Source organism: Pelophylax lessonae, assembly GCF_965119305.1.
Source record: "Pelophylax lessonae genome assembly, chromosome: 1".
NCBI classification, from domain to species: Eukaryota; Metazoa; Chordata; class Amphibia; order Anura; family Ranidae; genus Pelophylax; species Pelophylax lessonae.
The window spans coordinates 175,719,706-175,741,272 of NC_138768.1; positions in this window are offsets into that span (position 1 = coordinate 175,719,706).

The window sequence follows — 21,567 nt, forward strand, 5'->3', positions numbered from 1 at the left end:
GAAAGAGGGTATCGGTTTCAGAGAGATTCCAAGTTCACCACGTGGACCATCATCAGTATAGAGTCAAATCAGCCTGTGAACGGTATCCTGTCATAAGGTACTGGACCAATATGCTGTAAATAGTGATAGCCGTGCTGAATAATATCAAACACATAAACTTAGAAAAATATATATATAAAGTTCATTAGTGTAACAAAAAAGTGACTGTGAAAGTTCCTCCGTGACTCCAAAATCCAATGCCGTAGGGCAAGAGGGGATCCACCATCTCTGGAGAGTTTTCCTAACACACCCCCCTGAGCACACGGTGGTGCCTTTTTATCATTACCCTCAGCATCTCACCTCCTTCCCCTGGGTCCTGGCTCTGTACTATGATCTCCAGCCCAGCCTGTCACTATATGTTCACAATGGTCAAGTTTAGGTGGACTTATTGCTGACCTGTGGACCCCTTTTTTTTAGTAATATACTTGTACCATTGCATCATTTGCTTTTCCTGGTATTTCTAATGATTGGACTTGTCACAGCTCAATGAACATTGCATATTATTTTATCCAGGCATAGTATGTGTGTGGAACATGTATTTCATTTTTAATTTTCATCATATTTGCATCTTTTTTATTTATTATTGGTTGCTATCATTGTTGCTAGTGATTTTGTTTTTATGTGTTTGTGGTATTTGTGTAATTTATCACAGTTCACTTGAGTGTCCAGTACCCACTCAATATATATGTCTATTTACACAGTCTTCCTTTAAAAATACACTTTAGTACACCATGCTTAATCACATATTTATTGCACAAGTTCTGTTATTACATGTTTATTTGTTCCTCATTTACTATAAATGATTTTTTGCAAGCGCTGAACCATGAGGTACATTACCTCTCTTTTTTCATAGCTGTACACATATGACATTCCCTAATGATGGTGCAGATACTTCCAGATGATACAAACAATGTAAAGAGATGTGGTGACGTCACGAGCGTTAGCTACACTCGGAGCTAATGCACGTGACGTCATCACGCCTCTTTGCGTCTAAAACCACAATTTGTTTTCTTTCATTTGAAGGAAAAAAGAGGGGTGTTCGATGGCCTGACTAAGTAGCCAAAGAACCACCAATGGGTATGGGACTTTGAAGGTGGTGTGGTTGTGGCAAAGACAGACAATCAGAGAAAATTCCAGTTAAAAATACAAAGTTTAATTCATTTTGCGGTATAAAATATACAAAAGACACAACAAATAAGTGACAATACGTGGACATTGATCCATGATAAAATTGATACAGTTGATACAGATATTGTGATGTTTCGAACCAAGAGATACATGGGGTCACCGGGGTCCTACATGTTTCGCCATTTCGATGGCTTCGTCAGGGACCAAATGACTTATGACCTCTCAAATAGTTCAACAGTTGAGTATCAAAGGATTTGACGCTTTAGACTATCTCATTGGGTATGATCATGCATGCAAGGCGATGATGGACATCCCCCGAGTCCTATGCGGGTGCGGGGTATTACATGCCCTCACGGGCTGGCGGATACTGGACCGGGCCAGGACAGGCGGCTGGCTATTTTGTCAGACCTAGCAATGGTAAATGAACGATCCCAGCCTCAGGAGCAAAAATATTGTGTTGATCCGGAACTCTGCAGCGTCAGGTAAATCGTTTATTTACCATTGCTAGGTTTGACAAAATAGCCAGCCACCTGTCCTGGCCCGGTCCAGTATCCGCCAGCCCGTGAGGGCATATAATACCCCGCGCCCGCATAGGACTCGGGGGTGGTCCATCATCGCCTTGCATGCATGATCATTAGAGATGTACCGAACGGTTGGCCGGCGAACGGTTCCCGGCGAACTTCGAACGTTCGCGTTCGCCGCTGCGGGCGAACATATGCGATGTTCGGTCCGCCTCCTATACATCATCATTGAGGCAAACTTTGACCCTGAACATCACAGTCAGCAGACACATTCCAGGCCAATCAGCATACCTCCCTCCCACACCCTCCCACCTCCTATAAATAAGCAAGGGCAGCATCCATCTTAGATCATTTCTGTGTTACTGAGAGCAGGGAAAGTGCTGGTGCTGCTGCTGCTGTTATAGCTAGGGACAGTTCCCGGTCTTGTTAGCCAGTGTTCTTGGTACACTCCTGCTGTAAGGACAGCACCCCAAAAAGCCCTTCCTAGGGCTGGTATTTGAGTTTTTTTTTTGGATATATATATATATATATATATATATATATATATATATATATATATATATATCTATTGTCCCCAAAAGCCCTTTTGAGGGCTGGTATTTGTGTAATTTTTTTGTTCTGTGATAGATATATATATATATATATATATATATATATATATATATATATTGTCCCCAAAAGCCCCTTTGAGGGCTGGTATTTGAGTATTTTTTTAATATATATATATATATATATATGTAGCATGTCCAGAACCAGAAAAAATAGATCATATAGGTGTTTTTTTTTTTTTTAAGTTTTCCAATAATTGGCTCTCTATCAAAAATGACAATTTTTAAGAACTTTTTTTGTGTGATTTAGTGTCTAGGGGTAAGGGGTCTAAAAAGTGTACCTGTGAAGTTTCAGCTCTGTAGCATGTCCAGAACCAGAAAAAAAAAGATAATTTTTCAGTAGAGCAGGGATGGTGGGAACCCCTTTTACACCTATATGATCTTTTTTTCCTGGTTCTGGACATGCTGCAGAGCTGAAACTTCAAAGGTACACTTTTTAGACCCCCCAAACAATAAATCCAAAGAAATGTTTTTTTTGTTAAGTTTTTTTTTTTTTTCCAATAATTGGCTCTCTATCAAAAATGACAATTTTTAAGAACTTTTTTTGTGTGATTTAGTGTCTAGGGGGTCTAAAAAGTGTACCTGTCAAGTTTCAGCTCTGTAGCATGTCCAGAACCAGAAAAAAAAGATAATTCTTCAGTAGAGCAGGGATGGTGGGAACCCCTTTTACACCTATATGATCTTTTTTTTCTGGTTCTGGACATGCTACATATATATATATATATATATATTAAAAAATACTCAAATACCAGCCCTCAAAGGGGCTTTTGGGGACAATATATATATATATATATATATATATATATATATATATATATCACAGAACAAAAAAAATTACACAAATAACAGCCCTCAAAAGGGCTTTTTTATTTTAATTTTTTTTAAATTTTTCCAATAATTGGCTCTCTATCAAAAAATTACAATTTTTAAGAACTTTTTTTTGTGTGATCCCTCTCCGGCATGCCACAGTCCAGGTGTTTGTCCCCTTGAAACAACTTTTCCATTACTATTGTGGCCAGAAAGAGTCCCTGTGGGTTTTAAAATTCGCCTGCCTATTAAAGTCTATTGCGGTTCGCAATGTTCGCCGGTTCGCGAACATTCACCGATGTTCGCGTTCGCCGTTCGCGAACGGCGAATTTTATGTTCGCGACATCACTAATGATCATACCCAATGAGATAGTCTAAAGCGTCAAATCCTTTGATACTCAACTGTTGAACTATTTGAGAGGTCATAAGTCATTTGGTCCCTGACGAAGCCATCGAAATGGCGAAACATGTAGGACCCCGGTGACCCCATGTATCTCTTGGTTCGAAACATCACAGTATCTGTATCAACTGTATCAATTTTATCATGGATCAATGTCCACGTATTGTCACTTATTTGTTGTGTCTTTTGTACATTTTATACTGCAAAATGAATTAAACTTTGTATTTTTAACTGGAATTTTCTCTGATTGTCTGTCTTTGCCAAAACCACACCACCTTCAAAGTCCCATACCCATTGGTGGTTCTTTGGCTGCTTAGTCAGGCCATCGAACACCCCTCTTTTTTCCTTCAATAGTACATTGGGGATGTGGTGGTATTGGTCGGCAACAGGTGAACCTATGTCAGTCATCCAATTCTTTTCTTTTTGTTGTTTTCTTTCATTTTGGATTGTGGTGGTATGATAGTGGTTTGTGTCCCATAGGGAAGGTTACCTTTGTACCTCCCGTCTTGAAGACACAATAGGAAGTAAGAGGAAATGTCTTCAAAGAAACAGCTGTCCCCAGAGCAACTTAAAATTTTGGATTTTCCTTATCTTCAGTCCTTGTAACAATGATCCCCACAAGCAATAAAAAGTCTGAATCTCTCCAGCAGGGGCACAGCTCGATATAAAAACCTGACTTGGGTTCTAATCCTTCTCTTCTCTGTTCAAAACCTACAAAAGTTAGGCTTTGGATACAGTTTAGGTATATTTTTTAATCACCATTATAAGTCATAATTTTATTGTAAAACATCATCTGACGGCAATTATGGTTTTTTCTTTTACACAGTAGGTAGGGTTGTAAGATATTTACTGTATATATTGTATATTTCTATAGCAGAGTAAGTAAATATATACAGGTTAAGGTACAGTAGATGTGACAAAAAGCTAACCATATCTCTAACATTATGCAAGAGACAAATCATATGATGAAAATTGTCTATATTCAATGTAATACAGTTTTTTTATGGTAAATAGACATATCCATGCAACGAAAATACATCATCACTTAATCATCAGTCTTTGGATGGCTCATTTGACTTCTGTGTTTCACCACTTTGATTGCTTATGCTTTTGATTGCTGCATTGTGTACACTGATTCTGAAAGCAAAAGTACTTTAAATATCTAAGTGCTCCATTTCAACAACCAAAACAATGAAAATATCAAACTCAACTAGTAGAACAAATATAGGCAAAAAGTAAAAACAATCAGATACTTAAAATAATTTCTATATTGCAAAAATGCAGCTGTGGAACAATCAGACAGTCCACTCAATCTATTATAATCTTAGTTCTCTGCAGTGGCGTACCTGGGGCAGGGTACATCAAATTGCACAATGATGTGAGATTGCAGACAGTACTGGATGCATTGTTCAGTGGTGAAATTCTCTTATGCCAGTGATCAGTAGTAATGTGCTCCATTATGTTAGTAGTTAGTAGGACTTGAATAAATAACTGGTGCTAGTGGGTATCTGCCTGAGAGAGTAGAGGCTCTGAGTCCTGAGCAACCAGCTGTCTGCTTTTTGAGTATTATTAGTGCTGGACTTATTGTAATGAAGGTCTGGTTTGTCCCAGCACAAGAAGACTAGTGCAGACATACAGTATCTCACAAAAGTGAGTACACCCCTCACATTTTTTTTAATATTTTAAATCTTTTCATGTGACAACACTGAAGAAATTACACTTTGCTACAATGTTGGAATACTGCTCTGCAGCCCAATCTACGAAGGGAGGGGATCATGCTCTGGTTCAGCATGTCACAGTACATGTTGGCATTCATGGTTCCCTCAATGAACCGTACCTCCCCAGTGCTGGCAGCACTCATGCAGCCCCAGACCATGACACTTCCACCACCATGCTTGACTGTACACACTTGTCTTTGTACTCCTCACCTGGCTGCTGCCACACACGCTTGACACCATCTGAACCAAATAAGTTTATCTTGGTCCCATCAGACCACAGGACATGGTTCCAGTAATCCATGTCCTTAGTCTGCTTGTCTTCAACAAACTGTTTGCAGGTTTCTTGTGCATCATCTTTAGAAGAAATTCTTTCTGGGATGACAGCCATGCAGACCAATTTGATGCAGTGTGTAGTGTATGGTCTGAGCACTGACAGGCTGACCCCCGACCCCTTCAACCTCTGCAGCAATGCTAGCAGCACTCATGAATCTATTTCCCAAAGACAACCTCTGGATATAATGCTGAGCACATGCACTCCACTTCTTTGATTGACCATGGCGAGGCCTGTTCTGAGTGGAACCTGTCCTGTTAAACCGCTGTATGGTCTTGGGCATCGTGCTGCAGCTCAGTTTCAGGGTCTTGGCAATGTTCTTTTAGCCTAGGCCATTTTACTGTAGAGCAACGATTCTTTTTTTCAGATTCTCGGAGTTCTTTGCTATGAGGTGTCATGTTGAACTTCCAGTGACCAGTATGAGAAAGTGAGAGCGATAACACCAAATTTAACACACCCGCTCCCCATTCACACCTGAGACCTTGTAACACTAACGAGTCACATGACACCGGGGAGGGAAAATGGTTAAATGGGCCTAATCTTGACATTTTTAATAAAGGGTGTACTCATTTTGGTTGCCAGCGGTTTAGACATTAATGGCAGTGTGTCGAGTTATTAAGAGGGGACAGCAAATTTACACTGTTCAACAAGTTGTACACTCCCTACTTTACATTGTAGCAAAGTGCAATTTCTTCAGTGTTGTCACATGAAAAGATATTATAAAATATTTACAAAAATGTGAGATGTGTACTCACTTTTGTGATATACTGTATGTTTACTATGGCATATGACCGTTGCACACCTTGCGGCGTGTTGGTGCATACTTGGCACTAGTGTTGGCATCAAACAGACAATATAAACTGGAGCATCACATGGAGAAATTGCTGAGTGGTCTTTAGCTAGTCCCTGTTTACCTACAACCTTGCCTGCTATTTCTGTCTTCCAGTGTACTGCCGGACTTAACTCCTGACTTGTAAATCAGCTGCCCAGCTTTTACTGACCTAAGTGTAGCACCCTCTAGTGTGCTAGAATGTTAGTGTAGCTGTTAATGTAGGAAAATTTTAGCTTGGCTTTGGGCAAAGCCTGGGCTGTGAATCTGGGTCAGGGTTTAGTGACTCAGGGCTGAGTGACTCATCCCAGCAGTTTCTCTGGTGCCCCTTTCTGTTTTCTGAGACATTGGAGATTGTCCTGGACCTAGTCGGTGGAAGCTAGGAGGAGCTGCTTGGAATAGTTATGAGGGCATCAGCGAAACCCTAGTGAAGGGCTGGCCACCTCATAAATAGGCATGAGTCATGCCAGGGAGGGGTAGTCAGGTGGAAGATGGAGTGCTGAGGAGGCTGTCGGTGGCCCTGAAGGGTTCCCCCTAGTCTGGGGGGCTGACCTCGGACCTGCGGCTTGGGTGCTGGACGATTCCTACCAAAACACACAGAGGAAACCCTTCCTGGAGGCACAGGAGCAAAGGATAGAGGACAGCGGGAGCAGGTCAGCACATCTGGGTGACCTCCAGAGAGTCAGCCAGGCGGGCTGGTGAGTATCTGTCTGGAGGACTGTGGGGAAAAGATAGCCTGGAGGGCTAGTGAAAGGGGCAGCTGAAGCCAGGTGAGTTGGCAGTGCCTGAAAAGCTGGTGCTGGGATTAGTAGCCACAGGAGTGGTGCAAGCTGGACACTGAAATTCTGCTACACAAATAAGGGGCCTTGGGTTCCTGCCTGTAATGGGCTACTGCCTTATCTGACTGAGTGACTGTCAGATAGTCACAGTGTTCCAGCTAAGTTCTGCAAGCAAGTGTGTGCTAGAGTGAAGAAGAGGAGCTGTATATAGAGACTGTGTATAGGAAAGTTGTCTCGAAAGTTGTTGCTGAAGTCAAATGGGCATCCCATAACCTCCCATTTCTATCCAAGGTATTCCCCTCAATAAAAAAAAAACAAAAAAACAAAGTCACGGACTGTTCTCTGACTTAAGAGTGCCTGTGAAGATTCGGTGTGCCTGGCTGTGCAGGGTGGAGAGTCCTATTCTACTTGCGGCTCCTTAGGGGTGCACTATATAAGCTTAAATCTTCGACAATATTACTGTCCCCTGAATTGATACATCACTGCCTGACTATAACCAACTTCAGCTTGAATCCTCAACTGTGTTATTGTCTTCTGAATTCATACATTGAAACTCAATTTTCCACAATTCAATAATTAGTAACAAGATGCTCAGATTAAAATGTCCTCTCTGTGCTTAAAGTGGTTGTAAACCTCTGACATGAAATATGAACAAAGCAAATCCATCTATAGTTTGTACTTGTCTCAATCCAGACAACTACAATATGTGTCTTTTCTGTCTGCTGCTTTGTCCCTCTGTTATCTGCGTGGGTCACCTCTGGCAAGTTTTCCTGACACCAACAGTAAAAAGGTAACGGTAAGGGAACTCCAGCACACAGCCTGTCATTGAGAGCCTCAGCTATTTTCCTGTGTGCTGTGTGAAGGGAGTGTGTCTCTTCCCTCGAATCAGCTCTCCTTACTGAGTGTAAATTCAGCTCTCTACCTCTTGCTCTTTGAATGCTCAGGCAAGCTGTAGAAATTTTGCACTTTGAATAGCTGTAGAGGAGAGAGGGCTGCAGATAAATATGTACAACTATGTAGGAAAATTTGTTTAATCTTTGTGTATCACCTGAAGCTAGTCACTTCACTGAGAATACGTTAGCTATGTATGTAAGCACAATTAATTGGGACTCGGTGTAGAGGTGACTGTTCCTGGTAAGGTGACAATGGAGGGCCATACAGATAGTGGATGCCTATGCGCTGCTTATAATCTGGCAGCATAGATTTTTGGTGAGTGCGCATTTCATAGGTTTGGTGAATGCGATCTCATGTGGTGACATTTTATATAGCATTGTGATGCACATGGACTTTTTGCACTTTTGGACTATTACAAGAATTTGAGTGACTTTTAGGTTACTAAGGATTTATGTACAGTATAATATTGTGGTACAATGATATTTATTATTGAAGTGCTGCAATTATTGTTTATATTTAAAACAAAATCTTTTTTAGACAATGTTGTGTTTCATATCAACGTCAAAACATTTGTGTTAGATTAGTATAACTAACATGAATGATTGAGCTCCGGTTCACACTGCAGCGACGCTACGGTGCGAGCAGCGCGCCGCGACCTCGGAGCGGCCGCCACGGACTTCATAACATTGAAGTCTATGGCGGTCGCCTCCGGGTTGCCCCAAAGAAGCTCCGGACCCTTTTTCTAGGTCGGAGCGACTTGTGTCGCTCCTATTAGAACGGGTCCGCAGCTTCCCTATGGGAGGCGACCTGCGGCGACCTGTGAGGCGACCAGGTCGCCTCACAGGTCGCCCTAGTGTGAACCGGCACTTATAAAAAAGGATCAAAGTTTGTTTCTTTGAGTTTCAATATTTTAGAGTCCACAGATGAAACAATGCCAAAGGCACAGAGTATAAATTAAGGCGGCAGATTGGATTTAAATATTAACAGAAAATCCATATTTTATCGATCAAGAAAAGAGGAAAATCAAACAAAAGAAACAATGATATTTCATTACCAACTTATAGCCATGCAAACAAGTGAAACAATGCCTCTCTTTAGTTTCTGGTTAAGCCCCGGTTCACACTTGTGCGTGTGTGGGGTTCGCATGTAATGTCGGAGCGCACTGCTCCGACATTACATGCGATCGGCTGTGCGGTGCGAGTTTAGCCATACAGTTTGTATGGCTAAATTCGCACCGCAGCCGCACCAAACACGCACAGGACCCTTTTTTCTAGCCGCATCAGGATCGGATCGCACAGCGGTTCACACTTGTGCGATCCGATCCTGTGCGAGCTGCACGATCGCACTGCGATATGCGATCAAACTGGGGGTGTCGTTAAGATTACATTGACACCCCCAGCGTATAGCATATGGCAGTGTGAACTGCCGGGGGTGCGTGTGCGATGCGGGAACAGGCTGCGAGTTTGCAGCCTTCCCGCATCGCATCAGTGTGAACCGGACCTCAATCACGTTATTTCTGAATGAAGCTTTGAGAGAAGTCCTTCAAATTACAGCTTAAGCCCCGGTTCACACTTATGCGATGCGGGAAGGCTGCGAATCCGCAGCCTGTTCCCGCATCGCAAACGCACCCCCGGCAGTTCACACTGCCATATGCGATACGCTGGGGGTGTCAATGTAATCTCAACGACACCCCCAGTTTGATCGCATATCGCAGTGCGATCTTGCAGTTCGCACAGGATCGGATCGCACAAGTGTGAACCGCTGTGCGATCCGATCCTGATGCGGCTGCAAAAAAGGGTCCTGTGCGTGTTTGCTGCGGGTGCGAATTTAGCCATACAAAGTGTATGGCTAAACTCGCACCGTACAGCCGATCGCATGTAATGAAGGAGCGGTGCGCTCCCACATTACATGCGAACGCCGCAGCAGCACAAATGTGAACCGGCTCTAAATCAACCTTTCCTTATTCAGAATTTACAGCTGTCACACATGGACAGCTTTCAAAAACTCCCAGGTTCACAATTAGTAAACAAAAACTCTGATCTAGTCTGTTCACCAAGGCCCAATTATTCCTAACTTGGATGTTGCTATCTTGCCTTTGTCCTTTCTATGACAGCCATATAACACTGATGGAGATGAGGGTTTAGCTTCTGACTTTTGACATATACCGGTAGTTAAAATGTGCATATCAGTAAGAAAGCTGTTTAGTCTGCTTATGCTGCATGTTTCGCATTTGAGACAGCTTTAGGAGCAGATTATGTATGCTCAACTGTGTTCATATGCTTGGAGAATGAAAAAGTTTACTTTAACACCATTCTCCCAAAATAATATTCTAAAAACAATTTAAAGTGCAGAAACAGACTGATAGTAAACCTGGCCCCGTTTTGCTCACTTATAAAGGAGTGGAGCCCAGCCAATTATTATTGCTGCAATGGCATCCCTATTAAATATCACCAGACACAGCAGAAAAATATTTTTGAATTGTGACTTCTTTCTAGTGCATGAAAAGTAAGAATGACAGCAACATAAAAATAAAGTTTCAATAAATTTCTCATTTACAAACATTACTGATTCCTCTTTAGAGACATCATATCCGGACTACAATAGTATTTTATATTTAACGGGCTTATTAAACTACGGTCCTTAAAAAATTACAAATTCCATATTTATTATACCCTGCTCTAAACAGAATTCACCCTAACCCTAGGGAAGGTGTATGTTATAAAAGTATGTAGCACTACTCCCTTGGGAGCTGCTGGTTATGGATTCCCCTGGTTTACCCATAGCAACAACATCACAGTTTAGCATTTTCAAAGTGCTTGGCTCAGTCAAGAAACAGTCTAGGGTTTTTTTTTTTTTTTTGTAGTTTTATTTGGAACTTGGATAGGAGAAGGGATGAGTGGGATACTCCAACTTTATACAACTATGCACAATTTGCTGGGACGTCTAGATATACCTGAGTGAGGCAAGGCTGCTGCTTCACCTTGTCACTAGCAGTGAAGAAGAATTTAATGAACTTGTATTGCTCTGTAAATCTCTCTTCAGGGCCCAACTAGGCACCCCCTTAATCCCTATTCTTCAGGGTTCTGCACGGCACCCCCTTTACTGTAACTCTCTCTATGTGAGCTAGCTCCTTGATTCCCCTGACTTCACTGGAGTAGTCCCCTTCCTGGACCGACCCTTTGGCAAGTCCCTTAGTAATCACGGACACTGTTTTTCCCGAGAGACTCTGCCAGCAACTCCACCCTCAGCTACACTGGATCCTCTGCAGCTCAGCTTCACACCTGGCTCACTAGGCTGACTGCCTAAGACCACTTTCCTCATACACAGCAGGAGGTGAGACCAGTCATCTGCCTTCCATCATGTGTCGGCTGACTTCCATCATCCAATCATGTGCAAGCAAAATGCTGTTTTTTTTATTTTACTTGCATGTGATAGGGTAAATTTTGCAACGTGAAATGACATCACATTTCCTAAGCTCTGGGGAAAATGCAACTTCCCTTACAAAGTGAATAGCCAATTTGTCTTCACTAAATCAAAAACAGTAACTCTAAGTTACAAATATCTATGTCTCCCTGGCCAACCACTAGGATGTTCATTGCCAGTGGAGTATACTGGGAAAGGATATAAATACTGCAAAAGACTCCAAATATAATATTTTGTCATTGTGTCCATGCTCCTTGGCTGTCACCAGAAGCGGAGACTGTGTTGGAAGCTTTTATCTCCCAGGTATGCTGTAAAGCAGGCATGTCCAACCTGCGGCCCGGGGGCCGCATGCGGCCCAGAACCGCATGCGGCCCAGAACCGCAGGCAATGTGGCCCACTGCACCCTGACAATTTTTTTTTTTTGCTGGGGAGGAAGGAAGGTGGGTTGGGGGCACGGCCACAGTGGCTTCTAACTAACTGTAGGCAGAAGCTGCCTCGGAAGGGATCATCCTCTAGTTGTGTTAAATTGGTGCTGGGGGGGGGGGGAGGCGCGGCAGTGCGGGAAGGGCGCGGTGGCATTTTATTACTTATATACCTTAACTATAGTATATATTTTATGTGCGGCCCAAGAAAATTTCTCTACACTCAATGTGGCCCAGAGACGCCAAAAGGTTAGACACCCATGCTGTAAAGCATAGAGTGGGCCAGTGTCTGGAACATTGCCTCGCTGGAGCATGCATCCTGGAGGAGCGATGCTAGAACCTTGTTGGTGGCTCAACTGGAAAGGCACTTTTGTGCAGCCTAAAGCTGTGAAACAGTTGGAAGAGTACAGATTAATGTTTTTTTCTGTATTAACTGTTGCTAAAAGAAAAGACTGGAGTTTCTTTGCCACTTTTACGGTATCTTGTGCCCTAACCCTCTCTCCCTGAGTTTGTTATGCCTAATAAACTCTGATATATGTTCTTAAGTGACTGGCACCCAATTGCTTCTACCCTACAAAAAATCAAAGGTTCTCCCCTGGGGGGTCTCTCTCTTCTGCCCTACATGTTTCTAAACAAATATTGCTGATCTTCCTTATTTAACTGTGCAAAACAATCCTATTGTGGAAGAAGTAATTCTACCTAAATGCTACTATAAGTATTCAGTAAAAAGCCTAAAGAAAAAGGCTGCATTGAAAAATTCAGCAGCTGACAATGTAAATTGTCAAAACTCATATAAAAGACAATGCTTGAAGGGGCACCTTTCAAGGTAAAAGTGTTCAGAATACAGACTCTGGTTATAGATGTAGTAAAATTCTCAACATATCCTTCTGCTTCTGGTAAAAAAAAATTCACTTCACATAAGGTGTAATAAAAGTACAGCAATTCAAACAACTTGCTGAGCTAAGGTGCATAAATAAGCCTTAGATTGCAGCACAGGGTATAATGAAGCTATTACAAGACTGGGGCATGTAGCTATAGAATGAGAAAAATAAAATAAGGAATCAACATAAATATCAGGTAAAATGAAAATTGCAACAGCTAAACAATGAATGCAATATTCTCTGCAGCACAGTGGGAATTTTAGGTTTAACTAAAATGCACCTTAAGGCAAAGTTATTTAGTGGGTAATGTAAGGTACGGAAAATTGTGGTTTTAACCACTTCTGGACGGGCAGGATTTGCCCCCATAATGACCAGGCCATTTTTTTTTTTACGATTCTGCACTGCGTTCATTCAACGCAAAATTGCATGGTCTTGTGATGTTTTACCGAAATAATAATGTCCTCTTTTTTCCTACAAATATAGCTTTCTTTTGGTGGTAATTGATCACCTGTGTGATTTTTTATTTTTTGCGCTATAAACAAAAAGCGACATTTTTGAAAAAAAAACAATATTTTTCACATTCTGCTATATAACATTCCCAAAAAACAAAAAATTTAAAAATCATACTTTTTCATTCTTTTAGGCCAATTTGTATTCTGCTACATATTTTTGGTAAATAAAAATTGCAATAAGCGTATTTTGCACAAAAGTTATCGCATCTACAAACTAGGGGAAAAATTGATGTAATTTTTTTTTCTACTAATGACGGCGATCTGCGATTTTTAGCGGGACTGCGACATTGCGGCAGACAGATCGGACCCCTAACTGACATTTTTGACACTTTTGGGGGGACCAGTGATATTACTACAGTAATCAGTGCTAAAAATATGCACTGTTACTGTAATAATAACATTGGCAGGGAAGGGTTTAACCTAGGGGTGATCAAAGGGTTAAGTGTGAGCCTAGGGGAGTGTATACTAACTGTATGGGGGATGGGCTTATGAAATGATCATAGAGACCTGTGATCCTATATAGCAGGATCACAGGCGCTCTGTGATCCTTTCAGAGAGAAGAACATTCAGCTGTGTTTAGTTTACAACAGTTGACCATTCTTCTCTTTCAGTGAGCAGCGATCGCGGATGGACAGCAGCAAACGGTGCTGCTGGTCCCGTGCATCGCCATCCCAGCACCAGGCGCGCGACCAACGTAGGGCTACGTTGGTTCACGCAGGAGAGGCTGCCTGCCGCAGTAGATCTGTGGCAGGCGGTCTTAATGTGGTTAAAGAGTATCTAAACATTGAAAAATTTTAAAATATTTGCAACCTACTAGTTCTTAGATATTATATCTGCATAAATTTTTATTTTTTGGACTAAAAACATGTTCAGCAAAAAAAGAAAGAAAAAAAAAACAGCTGATCTTGACAGAAATGCAGTGTCCTTGTCACTTCGTGTGAGATGACAAAAAACAATGCAAACATCCTTAAATTTATTGTGTAAACTACCAGGCTCATCAATCCAGCTTGTGTTGTTGATAAGCAAAGGCAGATACCAGGTAAAAAAAAAGATAAAAAAGCCTGAAAAAAAAAAAAAAAAAACACATCTAAGGACTACTAAGCTGTGAGAGCCGGTTCACACTTGTGCGGCTGCGCAGATCGCATGTAATTCGGAGCCCTAATAGACACAGGGTTACTTAGACATAAGAGGAGCCTAGTATGCTGAGAGAGAAACTTTCCAACCTCTCTAAGGTAGGCTGTGTTCCACAGGCCCTCCAAATGTCTGCACCCACCCAGTACCCCAAACAAATTGTCCAGAAAACAGCGTTACTCCCCCAGCCAACCTCTGCCTCTCTCGTAGAAGATACCCACCGCTTTGGATAAGCTTGGACTGGCCCTTCTCCTGGGAGTCCTCAGCCGGTGGAGAGAAGACAGGGTAGTGAGGCTCACTTTCTCAGGCTGTTGGGGATTTGGGCCCACTGTCCAGCATCCCTGGGATATAAACATGAAGACTGCAGTCCCATCCACTACCACAGGAACTCCATCTTATGTATGTTGGGGGCAGAGGCCAACCGCACTCTACTCTGTTGCCAGCTCTTCTGCTGGGTTGGTGTCATTGTTCTGGGGCACCAACTGCTGCTGGGAAGGGGAGTCAGCTGTTCCATCTTCCTTACCCCCATCTGGCGGTTGGGACAACCTTTCTCTGGTACTGTCTCCTGGATACACAGATCCTGGCTGGGGAGGGAAGACAGATTCCTCCGCTCTGACTGACTGTTGGGGAGAGAAGACAGCAACCTCCTCTCCCTTCTCACCCTGGGCCTCCAGAACTGCCACAGGTGTGGGGCAGAGGTAGTTGATTCTCTGTCCGGCTGCCAGCGCTTCAGCTGGGTGTAGAAGCTTCACTTCATCAGCTTGTTGCTGGAACAAGGGGCCGATTTCCCCAGCTTCCTGGAACTCTGTAGCTTTTGCGAGCAGTGGGCAGAGGTTGGTAGCACTCTGCCCTGTTGCCTGCTCTTCTGCTGGGTTGGGGTTGGCAAATGCTACCCCCAGGACCCGGTTGGGGGTCTGCTGTAGAGAGGAGGGATCGCCTACCTCCTCCTCCTGGTATTTCTGCGGGGTAGGTTGGGGATCTGGACCGGCCATCCAGCATCCCTGTAGGTCTGGTGCAGAAACCATGGCCCCATCTGCACCATTGGGGTCAGGGCTGCTGTCTCCCTGTGGTTGGGGAATGAAGATGGCTTCCTCTTCTCTCATACCTTTATGCAGTGGCTGGACAGACGCATTCCTCCATCCAAGCCCATCCTGTGCAGAAACAGGTTCGTCCAGGTGAGTCAGCACTTGCTGCATCCGCCATAAGACATCCGCATCCAAGACTGTGGGTTCAGGTTAGCAAAGCACACTACTACTGTGCCATATTGTTGATTCTTCAGTCAGGATTTATGGACTGTCAGCTGGTTCTTCTGGATATTCCCAGGCAAGGGGAGCCCAGCACTGGCACTGAGCAGAGTCCAGCAGCCGTCTGTAGGCAATCTCCAGCTCCCATTCTGGAACGGCCAGAAATTCCACATCTTCCAGTGCCCAGAGCACTTCCGAGATGTTCAGAATCCTTTCTCTGTAATCCATAATTTCCTCTAACCGCCACTCCAAATCGCTCCCAAAGTTAGGGTCCCCTGACAGCTTCTCGTACAACAGTCCCCGGCCGCCATAGCCAAAGCCTTCCGTTTGGCTGTCATCTGCTATCCAAGGGCATGTTTGGGATACTGTAGCTCTGTAGCTCTCTTCCAACTGCATCTCTGCCCAGACCAGCCTGCTTAACTCAGCTGTCTGCTCCTTGTGCGATATATCTCCCAAAAACAGCTTCCGCAATCCATACTGTGACCAGTACCTTTTCTGGATGGAGGGGAGTATTTTGCCCAGGTGGCGCTGCTCACGGGCTAGCGTTTCCTTCCAGAGATCCAAGCGCACAGAATCATGCCTTCCTAGCAGGACCTGGTATGACACTGGTCCCCTGTGCTGTATCTGCATCTCTCGCAACCTCCTTACAAGTTCCTCTTCCATGGCGACGCTGCACGGGTGTTAGCTCGCTCAATAACATTACTGGTGTCTCCGAGCTGCTTCTCCTCGCACTAGGAAGCCATCCCACCGCTTGCCACCAATGTAACGGATCAACCGGCAACCTGACCGGGTACCTCCATTTACGGATGCTCCTAGTGCTTCCCGAGGGCTTTAACCACTCCACCAGACACCGTAACCACTTCAGACCCCACGAACCGCCGCAGCTTGGTTAGGGTCTTGCCGTCTCTTACCCACCCTGGACCTACGACAAGACTCCAGGTTCCCGTGGGTGACCCTCTCTTTCCCCAGAGAGTGAAGCAGGAACAAGAACAAGCTCTTACACAAGCTCCTACAAGAGCTTAGTGATTATCCAAGGGAGTATGAAGGACATAGCAATCCCTTGTAGCATATTCCCCCAATGAGAGACAGGACTCTAGATTGAGGGGGAAGTATAACTCAACTTTATTGAACACGAAACATACTTTTATGCAGTTTTCCCCCACAAGGTTACCGCCCAGGTGGACCTTGTTGAAAACAGGCCCTGACATTCACAATCCAATGAAAACAGAGTTTTACACTCCCATACAGTGTACACAAAGATATACACTGTTGGACAATCCCCCCTCCCCCTCAGCAGCCAATCCACATACACATATACATCCCATAATAAGCTTACCTTCAGGCAGACAGAACAATGTGAGGTCATTAACATTTAACAATGAGACAGGCACAATCCACATTCCCTCCCAATACACAAACAGGGAAGTCTGCCAAGGACAGTCTGTGTGTCTCTTTCAAGCACATGGAATACACTGTGTAAGGTGGTATTAAATCTTAATATTCCTACATGAAGATATGGTTGACAAATATTACTGTCCCATCTGAAGCAATTCAAACCATTAAGTATCTGTTCCTCACCTTCAGTGACAGTGAATACCGTCACCTTTTTTGTAATGCATTTTTCCCAGACTCGTACTAACTTTTTTAATGCCTTCAGCAAAAAATGTTTTTTGTTAAGCTCATAGCTATTGATGTACCCGGCTTTCACATCATCATCACATGAAACTCTTTCTCCCCTTAAAGCTTCTTTGAGCAGTCCAAAAAGGTGGAAATCAGATGGTGCTAAATATGGACTATAAGCTGGGTATTCCATAACCTCCCACTCATAAATTACTCTACGAGTGAGAACTTTATCCCTGTGCTGAGCACATATACGGAGATTAACTTTTGCTCGGGGCACACTGTCTGTCCACAAAAAGCATATAACAGAACTTTATATGTTTTACAGCAATCTTTACCATAGTGTGACAAATCTAATACTAAACTGCAAGGTCAGATGGCTTGCCAGACAGACTAGTCACATGACACTCTCAGGAAAGACAAATTACTACTCCTTCCACCCTCCCCTATTCCAATGAAAATATAAAAGTGTGGAAACTTTTTGAAGCCCTCTCGTAGTTCTACAAGTGTGCATATGGATAGAACTATGTTTCTTACTGGAGAAAGGAGCACCGATGATGATGACCCAACATAGTTTGGTCTTTCTACCTTGTGGATTCTTGGAATATCTCTTCCCAATAGAACCCTAATTTTGCCATTATCTTCTAATAGTGATGTGTAGATTAGTTTATGAAATTTGCCTCCAGTGTTGATATTTCCTCTCATACCATTATGTATTGTATCGCACTTAATGAATTGAAAGTTTAATTCTTTCGATTCCTTTTATTTCTAAAATTATGAATTCTCTAGCATGGGCAATTCATCTTGTGTTTCTACTGTGCCAGGACATGTGTGCTGGCTGAAATACAGTAATTTTCCCCTTACATTACATGAATTGGCAAATTAATTACTGGTTTGGTCATCTAAAGCAGCATGCATCATGACAGCTTTCTTTTCCAGAGAAAACACGTTCACCAGATATATTTTAGTACTTGTTTTCTTTAAGAGTCTTTCATTACATAGCTTACTATGTTTAGATATGATTGTTGGGGGTGACTGTTCATGGATCTCCCTGCTATGATCTGATGTGGGTGTAAGACCTTTAGTAGATGTAGAGTCTCATTTAAAGGCGCGTCATTGGAAAGCTGATATGTACCTGTATCTGTCACATAGCTGTACATAGTGAGCACTTAGAGCCCCGTACACACGAGTAGAAATTCGGCCACGAATTTTCGTCCGACCACCGACTCAGACTTTTCGGCCCAAAAAATCCTGGTGTGCAGGCTATAAAATTGTTGTCGACCGTCAAAACATGTCCGATTTTCGTCTTATTAGTACAGATTTCGATGGGGAAAAATCTTATGAGCAAGACTAGGCATGCTCAGAGATGAAAGAACACATACAAAGCAATCCAACATGTGACATCACTTCTGAAGTAGAATTCTGTCCTGCGGGAAAATTCCTGTGCAGTCTAGAGCACATTCCAACCAATAGACACTCTGGACAAAAGACGGACGACCGGTCGGCGGAAATGCGTTGCGTGTGTACGAGGCTTTAGCTGTAGCTTTGCAGGCTCTGCCACAGTTCTCTGTTGAAGCAGTACATTTGAATCAAATGCCAGGATTCCTTAGAAACTCCTTGTGCTCTTCAAAGGGCTTTCCCTTGAATGATGATTAGGGATGATCGAACGGTTCGGGTCGACCATCGGTTCGCCCCGAACATTGGGTGTTCGAGGTTCGGCCGAATTTAGAACTTTTTGCCCAAAAAGTTCGGAATTCGGCAACCAGAACCGACCAAAATGCAATGGTTCAGGAAATGGGCTTTAAAAGCCTGTGATTGGACCAGAACCATTAGCAAAAGCCAATTGAGGGGGCAGAAGAATGCTAGGAATGTGATTGGAGTGACTAGGGGGTCCCTAGGCCAATCATTAGTGAATACGCCCCCCAGTATATAAGATAGCCCCCGCCAAATTCCTAGCATTGTTATACTGGACATGGCAGAGAGTGGAAGCAGTTCTGCTAATTTTACTTTAAAAGTGTCATTTAGCATTTATTAGTGTGAGGAAAGGGATATTTAGTGTAGTTAGGGTGCTCCTTTACACTTTAGTTAGCTTCAAAAATGTATTTTCTGTAGGGAAAGTGTGAAGTGTCAGGGTGACCGTAATGTAGTGTAGGGTTAACTGACTGCTATGGCAGGGTGACCAAACCCTTCCATATCAGGGTGACCGTAATGTAGTGTAGGGTGAACTGACAGTGACTGCTATGGCAGGGTGACCGAACCCTTCCATAGCAGGGTGACCGCTATAGAGAAAAGATAGTTTCTCTTGTGTCACTTTCGCTGCAGGGATATGGCTTCGCCGCCGCCAGCATTTTTGGCTGCAGGCGTTGCTAGTGATTTTTTGAGCACATTTTTGGAGTCAGACATGACATCTGAACATGTGTATAGGGTGTGTATATACACACCCATGTCTGTATATATACACCTGCACATATATAGGTGTGAAAGGAGCAGAAAAAACTACTTGCGCTAATGAAATAATTAACACCAATATATTTCTGCTCCTATCACACCTATATATGTCTAGGTGTGTATATACATATAAGTATGTGTGTATATACACCACTATACACAAGTTCAGATGTTTTGCCTTCCTCCAAAGAACCCAAAAAAATGCCCAAAAAAACGCTGGCGTAAAAAAAAAAACGCCCAGGTGTGTTGTTGCAGGCATTTTTTTGGGGTTTTTGGAGGCAGGCAAAACATCTGAACTTGTGTATAGTGTACCTGTGAAGTTTCAGCTCTGTAGCATGTCCAGAACCAGAAAAAAAGATAATTTTTCAGTAGAGCAGGGATGGTGGGACCCTACTTTTACACCTATATGATCTTTTTTTTATGGTTCTGGACATGCTACAGAGCTGAAACTTCACAGGTACACCTTTTAGACCCCCCAGACACTAAACCACACAAAAAAAGTTCTTAAAAATTGTCATTTTTGATAGATTTTTGATAGAGAGCCAATTATTGAAAAAAAAAAAAATTCTTTGGATTTAGTATCTGGGGGGTCTAAAAAGTGTACCTGTAAAGAACCAGAAAAAAAAAAGATAGTTTGTATTAGAACACTTTCAGCACAGGATGTTGGCTTCTCGCTTTTCACACCTTTACAGTTTAATAGCAGGCGTTTTTTGGGCATTTTTTTGGGTTCTTTTGAGGCAGGAAAAACATCTGAATTTGTGTATAGTGGTATATATACCACTATACACAAGTTCAGATGTTTTGCCTGCCTCCAAAGAACCCAAAAAAATGCCCAAAAAAACGCTAGCGTCAAAAAAAAAAAAAACGCCCAGGTGTGTTGTTGCAGGCATTTTTTGGGGGTTTTTGGAGGCAGGCAAAACATCTGAACTTGTGTACACACACATACTTATATGTATTTTACACTTAGACAGATATAGGTGTTATAGGAGCATAACTATATTAGTGTAAATGATTTAATTAGCGCAAGCATATATTTCTGCTACTATCACACCTATATATGTCTAGGTGTGTATCTACATATAAGTATGTGTGTATATATACTCGTATACACAAGTTCAGATGTTTTGCCTGCCTCCAAAGAACCCAAAAAAATGGCCAAAAAAACGCTAGCGCCAAAAAAAAAACGCCCAGGTGTGTTGTTGCAGGCATTTTTTTGGGGTTTTTGGAGGCAGGCAAAACATCTGAACTTGTGTACAGTACCACTATACACAAGTTCAGATGTTTTTCCTGACTCCAAAGAACCCAAAAAAATGCCCAAAAAAACGCCTGCTATTAAACCGGCAAGGTGTGAAAAGCGAGAAGCCATATTCTAGATCTATAATTGCACTAATACAAACAATCTTTTTTTTAATAGTTCTGGACATGCTACAGAGCTGAATCTTCACAGGTACACTTTTTAGACCCCCCAGATACTAAATCCAAAGAAATTTGTTTTTTCAATAATTGGCTCTCTATCAAAAATCTATCAAAAATGACAATTTTTAAGAACTTTTTTGTGTGATTTTGTGTCTGGGGGGGTCTAAAAGGTGTACCTGTGAAGTTTCAGCTCTGTAGCATGTCCAGAACCCCCAAAAAAATCATATAAGTGTAAAAGGGGGTCCCACCATCCCTGCTCTACTGACAAATTATCTTTTTTTCTGGTTCTGGACATGCTACAAAGCTGAAACTTCACAGGTACACTTTTTAGACCCCCCCAGATACTAAATCCAAAGAAATATATTTTTTTAATGTTTTAAATAATTGGCTCTCTATCAAAAATGACAATTTTTAAG